This window comes from Camelus dromedarius, chromosome 23, assembly GCF_036321535.1.
Source record: "Camelus dromedarius isolate mCamDro1 chromosome 23, mCamDro1.pat, whole genome shotgun sequence".
Classification (NCBI taxonomy): domain Eukaryota; kingdom Metazoa; phylum Chordata; class Mammalia; order Artiodactyla; family Camelidae; genus Camelus; species Camelus dromedarius.
Window position 1 is genome coordinate 1,020,734 of NC_087458.1, and position 19,527 is coordinate 1,040,260.

A 19,527-nucleotide genomic window follows, 5' to 3' on the forward strand; every position below is an offset into this window, starting at 1 on the left:
TGCCAGGCTGAGGCCCTGAGGCCCTGGGAGTGCCGGCTCCAACCACTCACACCATCTGGGGTCAGAGTGGTCACGGGCCTCCTCTGACAGTGCCAGCAGACACATCGTTTAAGAGACCAAGTCCCAGCTCCGCTGGGGATCACGTCCCAATTTGCTCCACATCAACTTGAATCTGATTCGATTTCTGTCTTATCCTCAATTTCTGGGCCTCGGGTTTTCCATCTGTGGATTTGCTCTTGAAGCTGGAGTGCTTTTTCTTTTGTTTTGTTTTGCTTTTTATTTGTTTGTTGTGGTTATTTTTAGTCTCATGGCTCTAACTAGGGCCCTGACGTGTGTGGGACAGAGTGGGAGGAGGCTAGGCCTGCTGCACAGCCTGCCACACGGGCTGGTCTTCACCCTCATGACCAGAGAAGCTTACAACGATGCTGAGCAAAGAAGAGATCCTGGACCCCCCCCAGCTCTGGCTTCGGCTCACACGTCGGGTAGCGGCGTGCAGCTAGGATATGATCCCCCCGTGCGCTCATCTGAAAAGCCAGGCTACTTTGTGCACAAATATACCAACTGCATCGCTGTCTATAATTGCAAAAAAGGGAGAGGGAAAAGCCGGGTCAGGGTGTGTGAATGTTCCACGGCAAGGGAAGGGCGGAGTGGGTCCTGGTCAGGGTGGACGGACCACCAGCCTGAAGCGTGAAGGACCACCAGGGTGAGGGCGGGAACGTTCCCCAGCCTAACCAGAACCCCTGCCTGGGTGCCACCAAGGAAGGGCGGTGGGGCAGGAGTGGGGTCCTTCCTGAGGGCTGGACTCTGGCCCCCGAGAGGCCTGAGCTCGGCACAGGGTTGTGGGTCCTTGACAGTCACCACCATGTGGAAACGGGTGCCGCTCAGGAGAAAAGACGTCTGTCTTCCTCTAAGCTGTATTTCTTTGTCCTTTCCAAACGTCCTTCATTTATTATCCCGGTAGCTAAAGCAGTAAATGCTATGGATTGAAGAAGGGCTACCAGTAGTCCTACCACCTGAACGTCATCACCTAAGCAGCTTGACGTTTTGATGGATTAGCCTTTGTCTAAGCATTTGGATGTTTTACAAAATTTTGCTCACATTTTATATAGTCAGCATTTTCTTACATGAGTTTCCCCATTGAAGACGGCTGGGCAGTCAGGATAAGAGCTGGGGGGGTCAGTAGGACCATGTGGAGGGGAGGTGTTGCCGAAACCTCAGGGTGGGAGCTGTGCTCACTGCTAAGGCCAGTGAGGGGACCCCAGAGCCCGGTGACCTGGCCTCGCTGGCCGCCCCTCCCCACCTGATGCTGGATTACACCTGTCACACGAGGACCCATGAACCAGGTGTGATGGCTTCGTGAGAGGCAGCCCCTTACGTGCTGGCTGACACAGGCAGGTAGAGACGGCCTGGCTGGGGGCTCTGGATCTAGTCCTGCCACTTACTGGTGACACCACTGCTGGGACTCTGCTTTCTGACCTGCAGAATGGGCTGAAATGGCCCCAGCCTCAGAAGGCCTGGTGGAGTGTGGGGGACTGACTGTGTGAACTGTAGGGCTCCGAGCGCAGCCTGCCGGAGTCAACCCGTAAACGTCAGCCCTGGCGATGGCTGCTAGTTTGTGGGTGGTGCTGGCTGAGGTTTATTTTCAGTGCCAACCACCAGTGCCGTGCAAACATCTGTGGCTTGGTCTCGAAAGCAGCTCTGAGGAAGGGTGGTGACGGGGGACCAGGTGTGCCTCGCCCTCCCTGTCCTGGCACCCCGCTCCGTGGCCCACTGCCTCACTGAGCATTAAGGAGGCTCCTCTTTTTTGGGGCGTGCATTCCCTCTATTCTCTCTACCCTCCCAACCCCACGAGGCAGGTATAATTTTAAGGGTGAGGGGCTGGGGCCAGGTTTAGAGGTTTGAAACCTGGCTGTGAGCTAGCAGAGGGCAGGAGGGAGGCTGCAATCACATTGCTGGGGCTGACACCCCCAAACCCAGTGCTCAGGCTCCTCGTTACCCCTTCCTTTGGGTTTGCTCCCCGCGCTTCAGCCGGCTGGGTTTCAGGTGGCACAGTGGGGTCACACTGCGCAGTCAGCCCCAGGCAGAGTGCAGCCAGGGGCAGTATGGGTTTTCTGGGCGGCTCCCTTTGTGCGCAGTGTTTGAGATCCAGGACCATCCCCATAGAGAGCTCTGGCCGCGGAGCTGGAGCGTGGGAACCCACATTTGTGCCGTCGCCACCTGGTGGCGCCACTGTGGCTGCAGGCCGGAGCCACCTCCACACCTAGGCCTGAGGGTCTGGGCTGACAGCGGTGTGGGGTGTGGGGGACATGGTGCAACGCGGCGCCTGCCCCGAGTTCCGCGGATGTCAGCTCCCAGCAAGGACGAGGGTGTTTACAGGCACCCACTTCCCTGTCTCTGTCTCTGTTTCCCTCTGTCCATGTCTGTCTGTCTGCTCCCGCCCCCGCATCTCTCTCCCTCTCTCTGCCTCTCTCATAGGGACAGGGCTCATCTTTCTGGAGGGGCTGGCAGTGAGGGTCCACTGGGGCAAGAGGCCCCTCAGGTCAGCCGCACCTCGGAGCTGTGCCCCACGGCGGCTTCCCTGGTGACCCTGTGCCAGGTTGTGGATTCACAGGTGGGCTCAGACCCCTTTTCTTTGGCCTCCAGGGCAGGGGCAGAATGATCCTGGTAATCCTGGTTGATGGGCTGACATTCGACTGTAAATTGGATGGAACCAACTGCGAAGTGAAAGTAGGATTTTGGTTTATTTACAGTGACCCTGTCACTGCACTCAGCACCATGGGACCTTCGTGTAAAAATAAAAAATAAATGAGAATACTGTTGAAGTAACCTGGCTTTTTATCGCTGTTGCTGCCCCAGAAGCATCAAGCCACCTCTGTCTGTGGAAACCAGTCGCAAAAAACATCCTCCAAGACGGGACCCAGCACAGGACGGCCTCCATGGGGCGGGCGAAGTCGCTGTGCGTTGCTGGGATTTTTGTTCTGTTTTGAACTTTTCTACTTTCTGAACATCCTTTCCCAGGAAATACCAAGCGGAGAAGAGAGCAGTGGAGGAAAATTCCTTCTATCACTTTAGCAATGAGGTTTCTTTTACCAGTGGACTTCACATTTTAGAGTAGTTTTAGGTTTACAGAAAAACTGAGAGGAAAGACAGAGTTCCCCCCGCCCCCCCCAGCCCGCCACCTCAGGTTCCCCCACTGCTAACGTGTCGCATGGGTGCCGTGCGTTTGGTACGATGGATGGGGCAGTATCGACGCGCCATTATTAAGTCAAGTCCATAATTCACGTGAGGATTCACTCTCAGTGCTGTGCACTCTGTGGGTTTTGATAAACGCGTGATGACATGTATCCACAGTTACAGCACTGTTCAGGAGAGTTTCACTGCCCTAAAAACCTCCTGTAGCAGTGAATTATTCTGGTTAGGTTCAAACACTTTTAAGACTAATACAGAATCTTTATTATTTGACTCTTATCTGATATTAACACAGTCATGTAGCTTTCTTATGCTCTATGTTTTCAGGGAATGTATGTATTTCTCTCCTTAACTTACAACCTGTCTGTTTCTGGTTTTGAAGTATTTCTTGTTAGCAAAATGTAGATCATTTTTTAAAATTGAAGTATAGTCGGTTTACATTGTTGTGTCAATTATTTCTGTTGCACAGCACAATGTTTCAGTCATGCATACATATACGTATATTTGTTTTCATATTCTTTTTCATTAACAATGAAATTTTAAAGCAACTTAAAAAAAATGGAGCTGTCCCCACTTTCAGAGCTGCATAAACACCGCAGGAGTTGAATAGCATGAGAACGTGCAGATGAGGTCCTGTTATCCGCACACAGGCAGGCCGGGTGTGGACGTGTGGGGCACGCTGGGGGCTGGGGCTGGGCTCTGCAGGAGTGGAGGACAGTGGCGCACACGTGGAATGACGGTAGTGTGTGTACGTGCATTATTAGAACAAAAGGAATGGGAGGTGTGGGCTGGCCGGCTGAGCAGGACTTGGGTGGGGTTTGCGATGGGGGACTGGCTGAATCTGGCTGATGGAGGGTTTGCTGCCGTTGCACCGCCCGTGGGTGACGGTGCTGCGAGGCCGGCTCTGAGCCCACGGACCTACTGGGGAGCCAGGCTGGAGGTGGCTTTCCCTCCTCTGCACCGTCCTGCTGAAGCGTCCGCGGCTGAAGGGTGTCCTCCCTGTGCAGGGGCACTACGTGAATATGGGCTGGCCGGCAGCCTTTGCCTCTGGGACCCAAAGATAATACAGCTCCCTGCTTCCTGGGGGTGAGCGGTGGCCTGGCCAGGCGCCTGGACAAAGCAGGCTCTCAGGCCTGCCGAGATGGCCCCCTCGGCTTGTGCTGGCCTCTGTCTGAGAAGGGACCCCCGCAGCACCAGCACCCAAGCTGAGGGTCCCTGGAGGTGTTTGTGGATAAAACAGACCCTTCAGGTCTGTGTGAGCTTCGTTATCGGAACTCCTCCCTGCCAGGTGGCGGCTGCTGGTTGAGAGCCAGTCGGCTGAAATCTGATGTTAGGAACGTGGGGTCTTTTTGGGAACTGCCCTTCGCTGCCGAAAAGGCCCTGAATACATGAGAAGGGGGCTGACTTGCTGTGCGCCCTGCACTTATTCTTCCAGCTGATAGTTTCTTTTTTCCCCCTTTTCATTTTATTAGGTTAATAAAACTTGGTTTTCGAGCGTTTCGCTGCCCCAGGAGGGCAGTGGGCCCCGCGTCCAATTCATCAAGTGCCTAATGAGTGGCCTCGGAGGGCCCGGCCCATCCATTCCAGAAGCTCTCTCTGCCTCGTAAAGGTGAGGCCTATGGGCTGCACTGTGTATTTTGTCTGTTGGTTTCCCAAATTCTCCTGCCAGCTCAACTGTCACTTTTCAGGATTTATATGAAGTCGACGGCTCCAGGGGGCAGCTTCCCTCCACGGCAGAGCCCGTCCTCCGCCCGTTCCTCACACACACCACACACTCAGTGCTGTAAAACAACGTCTCTGCAATAAAATGAAATAAAATGTGCCGACGCTAGCACTTCGGACCGTTCCAGCCAAAGGGCTGCGGGAACCGCCTTCGTCTACACGAAGGAGGGAAGCTCTGTGAAAGCGGGAATAAACCAGTGTGAGGAAAGGCCTCCAGGGAGAAGAAATAGTCTGGTATTTAAAATAAATGAATTAAAAATAAAATGTGCGTGTGCGCCTGTGTGTGCGTGTGTGCGTGCAGCCTCCAAGCCCTTTCTCCACGCACACGTGTGCCGCCCTGGTTCACTTCTGGTGTTTTCAGAGAAAGAGCGGTGAGGGCGAGAAGTGGACGTCACTTGCCTTCCAAGCCCAGGGTCTGGGCTCTGTCTCCTTCTAGAACATCCCTCCTTCTCCTCCCCCTGCAGGCTCTCTTGCCTTCGCCAAGTTGTCAGGACCCTGTCAGCTCCAGGCTGGGGCTGCGTCTGCCCCAATGTGGATGGGAAACTAGACTCTGAGTGCCCAGAGCTTGAGGCCCATACATTAGCTCGGGGCCGGGAGCCCGAGAGACTGGGGAAGTTTGCCAGGGTGGGGCCGTGGCTGGGTTGTGGGTCCCCAGGCCAAAGGCCTCCCAAATTTCTGCACAGTAGCCCAGCCATGTCAGGGTACCTCCTCTCTGGTGTGAACCTCCAGAAATCGCCCAGGCTTTAATGAAGCACGCCGGCGGGGCCTGTGCTCCTCTAATAAGTGACTCCACATGACCTGTGATTTTCTCTCCCCTTCCGTCCAGGGTCCGCTGTGAGCACGGGAGGGAAGGAGCACCGAGGGGAGGTCATGTGTGCTCTGCAGGCAGTGAAAGGCAGACGGCAAGCTGTCTCAGAGGGTTCCCCGCGATGCCCTCTGCATTTTAAGCCCACCCAGCCCCGAAGCCAGGGTGCAGGCCCCATTCAAACAGTTGGCTGGAATGTGGGGACTTCTTTTAACACTTGGGACGTGGAGAGGTGACACATCTCCCAGGCTGTGGGGCAGAGACGAGGATGGCTGTCTCTCTTCCACAGTCTCCTTGCACTGTGGAGGAGGAGGGCTCTGGAAGGTCCCTGAGGCCAAGGAGGGCGTCCATGGCCGGTTCACTCACAGGGAGACTGGCACTGCCCATCACCTCCCTCTTTCCATGTGGGGAAGACGCAGTGCAGATTGCATGGCTCTCAGCAGTGACCTCAGAGGGTCCACATGCCCCAGAATTTTCGTCCCAGGCTCGCACACTCCTATATGTTCCCGTTGGACCGAAGGATTTCACGGCATGTGGGTCAGTGGCTTGGAGTTCCCCCCACGGAAGGCCACGAGCAGCCACTCTGATTGGGACTTGGAGGGAGTGGATGTGGCTCACGACCTGGGAAGACCCTCAACCCAGGACTGCCTTTGTCAGCTGGCCCCTGCTCCACCCGAGGCGCTGGCCCTCCCCCTGCCTGCCCCTCTTATGGGCACTCATTGTGCGGCAGATTATCTTCTGAAAATATACTTTGAAGGGCTTTTGTTTTGTTTTGTTTTTCCTACTTGACACTCTTGAATCAAGTAGGCCATTTATCTTTTAGGCGGAAGAATTTCAACAGCTACACTGCACACTTGCTGGAAGATTGCAGGCTCAAAAAGCAAAGAGGTATTAAAAATTTTTTTAAATCACGGGTTTATTCTTGTCTTAGCTTCCCCCGTAAACGTTGCAGCTTTCCTCCCTCTCCCTAACTAATCCTCCCCACTGCGGCCCACCCCCACCCCCACGGATCCAGCCCACCTCCAGCCCCTCACACTGAAAGAAGCATTCATGCCCAGGCCATCTGTTTGTTTAAATTCACCCTGTGTTAGTCCATGTTAAATGCAACAGAATGGAGAAAAATGTAATTCTCTGTCGGCTTTTGATCAAAGAGAGGGCTTTTTTAAAAAAAAAAGATCCAAGATGGATTTCTGAAGGACAATGTTATACACATTCCGTGTGTTTCTGAGTTTCAGCGTTGAGTTGATTGGGGGAGAAAGTTTTTGTTCCCTTTTGGTCCCAGGGAGAAAACACTCGCACAAACACATCCCAGCAGCACAAACACTGGGCGCTTCCCTGCAGAATCCCCAGCCGAGAAGTGGAAGCCGACTGCCTTTAATTTATCAGCAGTGCAAGAGAGTTTGAAAAACAGCTCAGCTGCTAGGAACAAACCCTTTCTTGCTTTTGTGAGCGTTCAGGGCAAAGTCCCTCTTGTCTGGGCGAATTCAGGACGAGGATGCTCCCCCAAGCCCGTGCTCAGAAACTCGCACGTCCACGCTCACTGCCGCGATCTGATTTTCACGACCAGTCATTAAAAGCACATTTCTCCCCTCACTCCCTCAGCTTCGGAGCAAATGCAAATAAAAAGTGCTTAAAATGGTTAACATTTCCTGTCACTGAAGGCATTCGTTAGGGGTGGGGGTCGCTGAGTTTTAAAGTGTATTTTCATAGGAAAACTCATTTCAGATCTGCGGCAGGAACTTGGACCAGTTCACACGGTGAATTTCGGGGTTTGCGATTAGCCTGCGTCCGTTGCAAGCAGTCGAATGATCCTTTATATTATGCGGGTGTAGAGGAGCAGATATCCAAATTTGAACTGAGATTAACCCAGGGCCCAGCTCAGGTCACAGGAAAAAATTAAAATATGTCCTGCCTCCCCCTCCCTCCTCCCCTCTGCTCACTTTCTTTTCCTTTATTGGGGAAAAAACCAAATTTGGCACTTTAATTTGTTGTGTTTCCTCTATTGATTGTTTAGCTAGTGATTTTGCCAACTTCCTGGATATTCATTCTGGTTCTGCACAAAAGAGCCACATTTCCTTCTGGAATCGGGACCAGGACACAGACACAGCAGCCGACCCTGGAAACTGTGAGTACTGCACAGTCTCTCTCCTGTGGCCCTGACCCCGCTGGTCCGGTCCCGTCCTGCCTCCCCTTTCTTCCTCTGCCCGCTAGCTTTCTGCGGGGCTCCTCGCCTCAGCTCGCTGTCAGCCCTCGGCTCCATTCTCAACTTCTAGGAAAGAGACTACAATTTCTACACAAACATCGGATTGGGAAGGGGACGGGGTGTGCTTACCAATTGCGGTGATTCCAGTTTTCATTTCAAGGCTCCGAAGGATGGAGAAAGTAAACAGAAGCAGGCTGGTTTATTTCAGGGGCTAACAGCGAGTCCCTGCTGAATTCACCTAATAAAATGAATTTTAAAAATTTTCATTTTCTCATTTCATTCCACCAGAAAATGACTTTGCCTTTATAATGTCCAGATCTTTCAAACTCTATTGAGTGAGAAATTAAGTTACAAAATGTAAATACTTTGGTGTATATATATACATATATGAAATGCATATATATATATGAAATGAAGTAATTTGTGACTGTAATACAATAGCAAGCCTAACTTTAAGGCTCCTAGGACACTTAAAAATTTTTTATGACGTGTAATGAGGAAAAATAAGAGTCAGTAAAAATATTTCTCTTTTAAAATGAGTGAATTGCGATACTTAAATTTAATTGTAATTTTCATTTAACGTAAGTTATCTGTTTAAAAATTTTTTTTCTGAACATCTTGTCAAGTAGTGGGAGGATTGTAAAGAAAACACACGTTAATATTCTAGGCCACAATTGACTTCTTTCCTTTCTTTCCACGAAACTATTCCAGCGAGTATGGGAAATTGTAAAACAATGTAGTTCTCTCATGAAAAGAATACCCGGGCTTTAATTACCAAGAGAAAGCAATTAATGCTCAAATTTCAGGGCCAATCCAGTGATCAGTGAGGAGCAGGAGGAAGGGGGAAAGCAAGACGGTCACATTTGCATAAGAAAATCCAGAAATCGACATCATGCAGATGTATAATTGGAATGTGATTGTATTTATAAGGAAAAGTTATGTAAACTTCAAAAATGGTAGTTGTTTTGCTTAAGTGCCTGAAAAAAGAGTTTAGAATAATATTTGGGTTATCCCAGTTTTGTGCTCTTGTGTTCTCGAAGCCTTGTTAGGTTAAAGAACTCCAGAGGAGTGGGGGTGTGTGTGCACGAGTGTGCCTCCCCTGTGCCCCAGCCCCGAGGAAGTGTGGGCAGAAAACGGTGGGAGCTGACTGGTGACAAAAGCTTTCACTCCAGAAATTCATAACTAGTATAAAACTCTTAGAAATTAAAAACAGCTTTTTTTTTTTTTTTTTTTTTTTTTTACCTTTTTCACCTCCTCTTTGGGGGTTGTTGCAGGGGAATAGTGTGATGGGGCAGACATGCCAATGAAAAAAATTCCTACAGACCAGTCTATGCAAAAAGGATGTTGCCACTTTCCTGCGCTTCTGATTAGAGTATTTCGTTCTTGCTCTCCTGTCCCTGATGCTGTGGCCTTGTACATCTTAAGTATACGTTGTAAGCTTTCTGATTCGGATCGCCGAGAAAGTCTCCCCTTCCTGGGGAGGTCCCCGTGCTGCCCAGTAGATGGCGGTGTTACTTCTAGAGTGACCCATGGGGTGGGGGTGGGGAAGGTGGAAACCGAGATTTAGCCCCAAATTGTGTCCGGACCCCCTTCACCTCTCCGGAGTGCATCCAGTGAGCTCTAAACGTAAGAAGAGAAACTTTTGGGGGGACGCACCTGAAATCAGCCAAGCCATCCAAGAGTATTTAAAGCACCTAAGGCAACTGTTAATTACCAAGTGTCTCACCTTCCTGAAATGGCCTGAGACAGTGCCCAGCTAGAGTTCAAAGACATGCTTCCTGGAAATGTTCAAAATAAAAATGGAAGAAGCTTAGCAGCTCTTTCCGTAATTTATCTGCTGCCTGTCTATCTCTGAACAAGCCAGAGGTATCCTTACTCTCCTGTGATGATCACGAAGACTGTCCGTGTTATAGGATTGCGCGGATCTTAATATGCGCACAAATGGCCGATTAAAACCAGGCGTATGCAGATAACGACACCAGAGTCTCACCTTCTCAAAAAAATATTTTCCTTTTGAAAGTGATGAATGCATGTGGGACTCCCACCCTGGACGTTGTATCTCATTATATCAGCACCTGCTAAGTGGTATCACCAGCTTCTTAAAGCTTTTAAACTTCCGTCTTCCACGAACAAAGCCCCTCCTCTCCCACTGGGAAAAGTCTCTACTTTATTTCAAAAACAAACATTTTTCTGTCTCCACCTCTTGCTAGAGAGAATCCCAATAATGATGAGCATGTCTGTCAATATATTTAATGTTGAAATTATTTTAAAACATTTTTGGATGATTTCAAGGTTTTGATTCTTCTTGGGACAACACGTTTTCTTAATTTGCTTTATGTAATAATTTGCCGTATTTTTTTTTTTAATTTAAAAAGAAATAGGGTGCATGTTGACAATTATTTTAAACAAACAGGAATTCAACAACAGCAACAAAAAGATTTATTTCTTTTCCTAAAAATGATGGTATCATTTGTCCTGGGTGGGGGATAGGCAGGAATTCATCTCCCTCCAAGTGTGAAATACTATTTAAAGACATAGAAATGTGTACATGCGGCAGAGTACAGTGACTTCATGCTGGTGGTAATTAATCATGTGTTGCTCTTTAAGAATTTAATTGAATGACATGCCAGCTTTATACCTGTATGTATTTACAAACTAAGCCAAGTCTTTGACTATTCATAACTGGAATCTACATATTAATAAAATGATGGTGCATAAAACCAGCTGTTTAAATAACTTCTGTTCCGCTTTAAAGATGTAGCCCTTTGGGGAGAAAGTCATTTAAGTATTGAGTGGCAGTGACCAGAGAACAATAGTTACAATGAAAATAAATCTTCCTGATACTTAGTTCTAATTTTCTCGAGCAAGATAGTAGCCCATAAAAAATAAACATCGTTTATGGAGCCAGGCTTGTGTCAAGTGAGCCTCTCTGTAAAATGATACGGAGAAAACATGGACTTGTATGTCTCAAGTTCTCTGGTTCGCTAGCAGAGCAGAGAGAGCCATTTGATACGCAGAAACCGAAGAAAATAAAATTAGTGATTTTAGAGAGAGGATCATTCAGATTTGTGCAGGCCCCGGGAGGTGACTGTATTAGAATTCACACAAAAAAATCTGTGTCACTTGGCACCTTGGCTTAAGGGATAATTTAATTACACCACCTATTAACGCTGCTCCAGCCAGACTTCTTACGATCTTGTTTATTTCCAGAAATCACATTTGTGACAGCTCTAATAGGCCATTCAACAGTGAACATTTTCTCATTTCGTTGAAAATATTTCAGGTTTCAGACACCCAACCAGGAAAAGCACATTTGGGCTTCATGTATATGAATGAACTTGTTCCGGGCAAGACTTTCTTTGTAGAAAATGAATTCAACCAGCCTGTTTGACCAATTTCAGCCTAAAATATTATGTTTCAATTTGCCACACAGGCTGATAGGACCTAAGCTGATATAAAGGCTCTTGCCTCTTCTGGGCTGTATTTTTTCTAATTTTCTGGTGGAAGGGCAGAAAGTGGCCCTGGCTCCACCTCTGCATTTGGGTTTATGGAAACAGTACGGAGGCCTGGTCACCGGCAAGCACGCCAGGCTGCATGTGCCTGGCTTGGAGGGATGGCGCGCTGTTGCAGGTTCCAAGGCCTGTATTTGTAAACTTCCCACTTTTTGTTTTTTGAGAAAGTCACGTTTGATCTCTGGCGGCAAAGGTTGTGGAGGGGGGAAATAGTTACGTCCCTCTTCACAGCTGAACGCAATCAAAATGCTTATTTTATGTGTGTTTTAGTTAAAAGGTAAAAGAGAAGAGAAAAAGACACCCAAACAAACCAGAAGACAGAGTTAGCAAGGAGTCGTCCACCCTGAACGGACGGTGCGGTGCCGGGACTCACGCCCTCGGGACACACTGCGTTTTGTCTCCTCCCGCATCCCACCCCTCCACGACGTTCTCTCAGAGGGAGACAGGGCATCGTGGGGATTGGATTTAAGGGTCAGCTAACGTGTTTAAGCTGTGTGTCAGGAGAAAGAAGGCCGAGATCCTTTGTGCAAACAAGCACCAGAAACTCAAATCCCTGCCTGTCTCTCAGAAACAAGCTTGCCCTGCATCTCCTGAGTGGTCTGGAGAAATGAGGCATGAGGCCACCTTTCAGTGGCCTTGCATCACTGCCTCTGCACCAGAGGTTCCAGGCAGGAGCGACGGGAGGCCCGAACATTCCAGGCTGGCTCTCCCCCAGGAGAGGGTCTGGGGACCCAGGTCTGCCCCCAGGCTGCGGTGGAGGCTGGCTTGGTGAGGAGATGGGACCATTCCCTTCTGGGAGACCTGTCACCAGTCTGCAGAGCGGATGGCCTCACAGGGGCTTAGACAACGCCGTGCTGCTGTCCCATCGCACACACTTTCCCGAAACTCTAATCTCGGACACTCAGTCATATGACAGACTCCTTAGTTTTTTGATTTGTGAGTTGTCTCCCCACCAGAATCTGTGTCATGATGGTTGTGCACTTACAACAAGGTTGACGTTTACCCAGAGTTTGAGTGTGCCAGGGGTCACGTGGGATAGATAACCAGATGGTGCCTCCCAACGGGCCGACGGCGTCGGGCATGTCCTGGTCCCTGCCTGATGACCTGGGAGCCTGGGTGGGGTTCCCAGGGGGCACAGCTGCTATGCGGGGCTGGGGAGCCCTGGGATTTGAGTCCAGGCTCGGGGGTCACAGGCCCACACTCTTCAGCATGGCTTCCTCATGTTCTGAGAACTCAGCACTGTTGACGGAGGATGATCGTGAGGTGGAGGTGATGCCTGAGCAGAGGGTTTAGGCAGATTTGGGTTTAAATAGGCCTCTGCCCTCAGTCACTGGTGACCCCTGGTGAAATCTTTTAATTTCCTAAGCTTCAATTTCCTCCTATATAAAATGGAGCTGGTGATCTTTCTTATCTTTCTTTTTCAGGTCGTGAGGATTTGAGATTGTGAATGAAAAGGCCAGGCCCCTAGCATGTGCCAGATCGAGGCCGTCATGGCCGTCTGTGGGTCAGCTCCCGGAGCCCAGGGTCAAAAGGGCTGACGGGCCCCCTGGCATCACATCTTGGGCCCCTGCAAGTGGGGTGACCCTGGGTGAGTCACTTGAAACACTGGTCTTGGTTTTCTTTTCTGGTGCAGTTCCTGCCTCAGAGGCTCAAAGAAGGAAGGAAAGCCCAAGTGGCCGTAGTAGACACTAAAGGAATGCCCGCGGGGCATCTCCTTGCAGGTGTGCCCTCTCCGTGCTGGTGCTGCCCTGGGAGTGTGGCCCCCAGACTGGCAGCCTTGCCGTCGTGGGAGTCTGTTGGAAGTGGAGTGTCGAGCCCCGCCCAGCACTCCTGAGTCAGAACCAGGGCTTTGTGTGCACCGGCCTGGAGCACACGGAGACAGAGGCCACCTGTCCCAGAGGAGGCTCCCTCTCCGTGAGTCCGTCTGCCTTTAGCCCTCTCCCTCATTTCTCCCTGGCCGGCTCATTTCGCAGGCCCCTGGGGTTGGGTCCCCTGGCTTAGGTCCCCTGGCTTCTGGCTGGTCTGGCTGGTGAGAACAAGGAAGGAGGGAGGGTGGGCTAGAGGAGGGAGAAGCCAGGTCCTCCTCCTCCGCTTCCCGCCCCTCCTGTCCCCTCCACCTCATGCCTCTCCTCCCCCAGCCCACATCTCAGCAGGGGGTCTGCTGCAGGGAAGGGCCAGGCTCTGCCGCCCTGGGGTCCTCTCTGGTCCCTCGGGCCCCAGGGCGCCAGCAGCTTCCCACCTATGTGTATCTCCTCGGCTCTGCTGGTTGGCTTCTGTTTTTACATCGTCAGAGCAATGAGTTCAACATATTGAATTCTCTCTGTTTTAAATACTCAGAGAAGTTTCTGTTTTTCTTGGTTGAGTCTAGTGATCCACCCAGGCTCACGCCTCAAGGGGAAGGGGTCTTAGAGTGGGGGGTTTGGACAAGGGTTCCATCCGGCTCTCCCACTGCCTCGTGCTGGACCCTGGACCAGGGGGCAACCTGGGTGCAGAGAGGCCCCCTTCTCTCCTGCCCCAGTGCCTCCTTGGCCCTAACCTGGGCCTTCCTCACCTGCAGCAGGTGGAATGTGTCAGTAGCCTCAGGCCCTCACCCCTCCCTGGGTCCAACCTCTTTGCCCAGGGCTTTGCAGCTCCTACTGAGAGGCAGGTAGATTTCCTCGTCCCTGGAGTCTGAGCTTCACTGTGTGACTCGCTCTCACCAATGGGATGTTAGCAGGCGCCACTCAAGCAGAAGCTCAGAGAAACACCTGCCTGTTTTCACCAGCACTCCTGTGCCCTGCCGTTTGTGTGAGCGGTGCCCGAGCTGCTGGCCTGAGGAAGCATGGGAGATGTGCAGAGCGAGCTGGGCCGCCCCAGCCATCCCCGCAGAACTACGACGTGTGAGTGAGTAGCCCGGCCTCCATCAGTGGGACACCTAGCTGTCCACCCCAGACGAGGGCAGCAGTGCTATCCTCACGTGCCACGGGTGTGTGCTTTTGGTCCACAGCAAGATGTGCTAAGAGCTGACTGGTCCCTCAGGCTGGTGACAAGTAGCCCTGTTCCTGTGCCCGAGGGCAGGGGCAGGTGTAAAATGGTACTTAAAGACAATGTTTGTGGGGCCAGAAAGCCCTGGACTAGGCTTCCATCTCTGCTCCTTCCTTGGGTGACCTTGGGACCGTCAGTTTGAACCTCTGGGCCGCAGTTTTATTCTCTGTAGAGCGGGGACCATGGAGCCCACCTCCTGGGGGTTGTAGGGAGGGAGACGATACAAGTGAAGTACCTGGAACATCACTGGTGTGTGATGAACGTTACTGTTACTACCAGCAGAGCTAGTGATAAAGTTACATTATTGAAACCAACAGCAGTCATGGTCTAGCCTTGATCTTCCTCGCTCTGCTGCCTGACACGCACCCCAAGGTTCTGGCCACGCCCACATCTCACTATTCCCCAGTTGCCTTAGTGCCTTTGCACCTGCTGTCTGTCTGCCCAAGTGCTGTCTCCCTCTCCTCCAACTAGGCACTTGCAGTGAGGAACTGAGGGGACTCTCCGAGTATTTCACACCTCCCTCCTGTTCTTTTGGGGCCATTGTCCTTTAACTCTGGGTCACCAGGGGCGAGCCAGCTCTCCCATCTCGGAGCAGGGGTCCACTCACATCTGGGCCCACTTTATAGAACACTGCCCTCCACATTTCCCCAGCGGCAGGAGGCGTAAGGTCATGGCATGTGGGAGAGAAAACTCGGATTGCTGCACGTCCCACCCTCCACACTAGCCTGCTGTGAAAGCCTGTGTGCCACCACTTGGTCACCCGGCCGGTCATTCCACAGGCAGCAAGGATCTGTAGAGCCCAACTCTGTGGCTGGCACTGGGTGGCTCTGGGTTTACAGCCATGAGCAACAAGCATGGTGGTTTTTGTCTTGGCTCACCATCTGTGGGGGAGGCCAGATATGTGCCAGGCAGCTGCAGGTTCTGAGGAGCTTCGGGCACTTGGCATGTAGACGAGGGGGTTTTGGGGAAGCCCTAGGCAGGCCTCTGAATGGAGATGTGAGGCCTTGGCCTGGGGTTGGGAGGGGCAGCGATATTCTGGGAACCGGTTTGGGCGAGGGAAGCCTGGGGACCTCCCAGTGGGCTGGAAGGGGGAGAGGGGACGGCGAGGCCAGATGGTGGAGGTGAGGGCAGGTAGCTGCTTTCACCTCAGTGCCACTTCCCTGGGACCCAGCAGCCGAGGTCTGGTCATCCCCACTTCACAGACGAGACACTGAGACCGCTCTTGACCCGCCGTCTCCCTCAGTCACCATCGGGGAGGAGGCGACAGCCCGAGGGCGCCGCAGGCTGGGTGTCATGTGATGCCTTGGGAACCTGAGGCTGGTTTCACTACGGAAATAAATAGATACCTAATCATGTAAATAAAATATTTATGTTAGTGAATAGAAGCACCTGCCTTTCAGTGCCCAGAAGACAGAGAACATTGTGATTGGGTGGCATTGACGTCAATCATCTCAGATCGGCAAGAGGGAGGCGGGGCCTCAGGCCTGGGTGGGAGTTGTTTCTATGGAGATGGCCTGTCTAACCCCTCCTGTGTTCACTCCTGAAAGATGGGGTGGGAGTGAGAGCTGCTCGTACTCAGGTGCTCGTGGGTCAGCTGCGGATAACAGAAGGCCGTCCCAGGTGGGGAGGCAGGGACACCGGCTCTTCCCAACTTTTGGGCTCCGGGCCTGTGGTCTCAGGTCCCAAGGTGAAGGCCACACCTCCGAGGCTCGTGTGTTGCAGGAAGGGTAAAGGGCCAGGGAGACGCTGTGCTGTGCTTCCCTCTGGAAGGGCCCCCTCTGGGTAGCTCACCTCCATCGCCTTGGCTGGGACCCTGTCACCTGACCACTCTCACTGCAAAGGAGTCTGGGAAACTGCATATTTTTAGTCAGGTCCATTGCCAAGCCAAACAAAACCAGAATCCTGTCAACAGGGAGGAATGGGGTGGGGAACAGATGTGGCTGGGCAGCCAGCAGAGGGCCGAGCAGCACGGGTCAGAGCTGACGATTCCGAGACGCTCTCTGGATCCGAAGCAGAAAGAGACACTTTCCTTTACAGAAATCCTCCAGGCGAGATGCTTATCTCTTCACATTCTGAATGTCTCACTCCGGGCCTCTTTAAAAGTGAAACGAACTAATGTGTTTCTACCAGTTGGGGAAAATAAGGGGTTGGTGTTTGGGGCCAAGACTGCCCTTAGAGCAGGAGGCTTTTGTTTTTCTACAACTGTCATTTCTCAGAGAAGGAAGTTGAGGTACAGAGAGGCTGGGGGTTTGCCCAGAGTCACAGGTGTCAGCACCAGAGAGGGGTTCAAACTGCAACACTCCCCCCAGCCCCAGGATCCCAGCCTGCGGCCAGAGGCTGCAGGGAGTCTCTCCAGGGTGGGTGCAGGTGATGTGCAGGGGAGCCAGGAGGAGGCTGGCCTGGCCTTCATGGTCACAGCCCTGGGGAGGCATCCTTCTCCTCCTCAGGCCCCTGCACCTCTCTTGGTCCTGGTCAGTCTGGGATTGTCTGCAAGTCTGTTCTCTGAGCTCCGAGCCTGGCCCTGGGAGGGACTCTCTCTGCTGCTGTGAAAGCCTCTGTCTGGCCTTGCTGTGCTCTGTGGGGCCAGAGAAGGCTCTGCGGCAGCCTGCGGGGCTGTGGGGTCACAGATCAGAGCCCAGAGTGTGCTGTCGGGCCGTCTGCATTCACACCCGACTCCACACGTCTCATAAGGGTGGGCAGGGTGCTCGGTCTCCCTGAGGTCATGGCTCCCTTGTCCCGAGGTGGGCATCACAAGGGCTGCAGAGGCTGTTGAGGGAGGAGGAGGAGGAGGAGGAGGAGGAGGGTGCTGGCCTTGGGAAGAGCAGGGGCCTGGTGACTTCCAGGTGCGGCGGCGGGCGCCCTGGGAGGGTCCTGGTGGGCGGGATGATCGGCCCCCTCCTTCTGTCACAGAACCCTGCTCAACCTTGGGTTCCTGGCCTGGAGTGTGGGAACGCTCCCCCGACTTCCCTCTTGGGCGGCTGGGAGTGCCAGAGAGAACGGCATTTCAGTCGTGGCGTTTGCTGAGCACAGTCATCTTCCGGGTCTTGGCCCGACCGTTCACTGGACCGTCTCTTTCGTCTGTAGCTGGCGTCCGACCGCACTGGGAGCAGCGAGGCTCAAACATCTGCCCAGCTTCCCAGCCCCCCTCTGCACCCAGTGATGCCTTCCTGAGTCTGGGGTCCCCGACAAACGTCCCTTCCCAGTTCATGGACTCCTTGTGTGTTGTGAGGAAGCAAAGGCGTCTTCCCACAACCCGCTCCTGGAAACCCACTTGTGATAAAAGAGGCTGGGGGAATACAGCTGAGAAGTTCTGTCACGTAAAGTCGTGTTTCTGAAAAGGGGCTGTTTGTCAGCAAGGTTGTGTCAGTGGTAAACAGCTTGCCAGGAAGGTCGGGCCCAAGGAGCCCAGTCCCGAGGGCCTGTGCGGTCGGAGAGCAGCTTCACCCAGCCCCCCAGCTGGGCGGTGCGGAGCACACCTGCTACCCGGGACCCTGCGTGGAGAGGCCACGACGCCCCAACCAGGCAGCTCTTCTGTCTGTTGCAGTTGGCTGTTTTCTCAGGTCCACCTTCTGGTTCAGTAAACATTTAATTAACAGTCTGCTTCTCCTTTTAGCCCCTTGAGGGCCTCAGGCGTTCTAGGGAGGGAAAGCTTCCTCAGGAGTGTTGCCGGAGGAATTCCGATCTTGCTTTTCCTTCCTTTCTCAGGAAGGGTCCCGGGGCCGATCTCGTCGTAGACCTTGGGCCACTGTCCTGGGTGTTCAATTCACATTTTTAGCTGGTGACGCCGTTTCTCTCTCACAAAAGGAGTTTTGAGATGAGAGCTTCCCCAGCTGACACAGATGCCAGTCTCAAGTCACAGAGTCCATCCTGAAGTGACTTAAACCAGCACAGGACATTCTTCTCACACAATGGGGACATGTGGAGAAAGGCAGCTGCTGGCATCTGTTCGTTTGCTTGACAGGGACAAGCCAGCATCTCATATGGCTTGTGTCAGTGTCCTGGGGCTGCTGTGACAAATGACCACAAACTTGGTGGCTTAAAACAACACACATGTAACCTCTCATGGTTCTGGAGGCCAAAAGTCCGACGTGGGTCTCACTAGGTAAAATCCAGGTGTGGGCAGGGCTGGTTCCTTCCGGAGCTCTGGGGAGGGCTCACTTCCTGGCCTCTTCCAGCTTCTGGAGATGCCTGCATCCTTGGCTCGTGGCCCCTCCCTCCATCCTTCACAGCGGAAGTGCTGCACCTCTCCACCTCTTTCTTCGTCTTCCTCTGATCGCCTCTTCTACCCCCGTCTCCTGCTTTCAAGGACCCTGTGAGTGAGCAGTGGGCCCACCTGGGGAATCTGGCATCCTCTCCCCATTTCAGGGTCACCCGATTAGCAACCTTAGTTCGACCTGCAAACTACGTTTCCCTTCACCGTGCTACCTAACGTTTGGCAGGTTCTAGGACTAGGGTGTGGGCGTTTCTTGCTGGCGGGTGGGGAGGGCAGTGTGTCGTTCTGTCTCCCACAGCTACCACGTTTCCATGGCCTGTCCTGTCACGGTCTCACGATGGCTGCTGTGTCTCCAGACATCATGTCTGCATTCAAGGGAGGAAAGGGGGAGAAGGCTTCCAGGACAGCGCCAGCTGGGTCTCTGCCTTTTTATCAGGAAAATAAAAGGTTTCCCAAAAGTGTCCTAACAGACTCTGTTTACATCTCAAGGGTCGGGGCTAGGTGGCTTGGCTGCGTCTAGTGGCAGAAGAGGCTGGTGTGGTACATAGTAGGGAGAAGGTGGGCATCAGTGACCCTGGGAAGCACTCCCACCGTGTCTTCCACAGCCCCCTTCCATAGCTCCTGAGCTTCTGTCAGCAGAGCTTCACCAGCGGGCCAGCAGGAGGAAGGAAGTGGTGGCTTCCAGGCGTGTCTTTAAAGCTTTCCAGTGGGATGTGCTTGACAGGAGCTCTGGGAGCTCTGAAGGGGACTTGAAAATCTCCCCCTGGAATTGTGGGGGAGGCTCTGGGGTCTGGAGTTGGCTGTCCTGGGTTCCAGCACCCTGTAGACTTGAGAACAGAGAGGGTGTGCCACCCCAGGG

The 19,527-nt window shown here is 52.6% G+C and overlaps 1 long non-coding RNA gene across 1 annotated transcript; it reads left to right on the plus strand.

The window, feature by feature from the left end:
• The first annotated feature begins 7,431 nt into the window (after positions 1-7,431).
• LOC116148177 (uncharacterized) lies at positions 7,432-19,079 on the plus strand. The gene is made up of 7 exons (XR_010377387.1): positions 7,432-7,473; positions 7,731-7,841; positions 12,856-13,019; positions 13,153-13,345; positions 14,196-14,310; positions 18,631-18,767; positions 18,967-19,079. It is a non-coding gene; the product is annotated as an uncharacterized LOC116148177 (long non-coding RNA).
• The last annotated feature ends 448 nt before the right edge of the window (positions 19,080-19,527 follow it).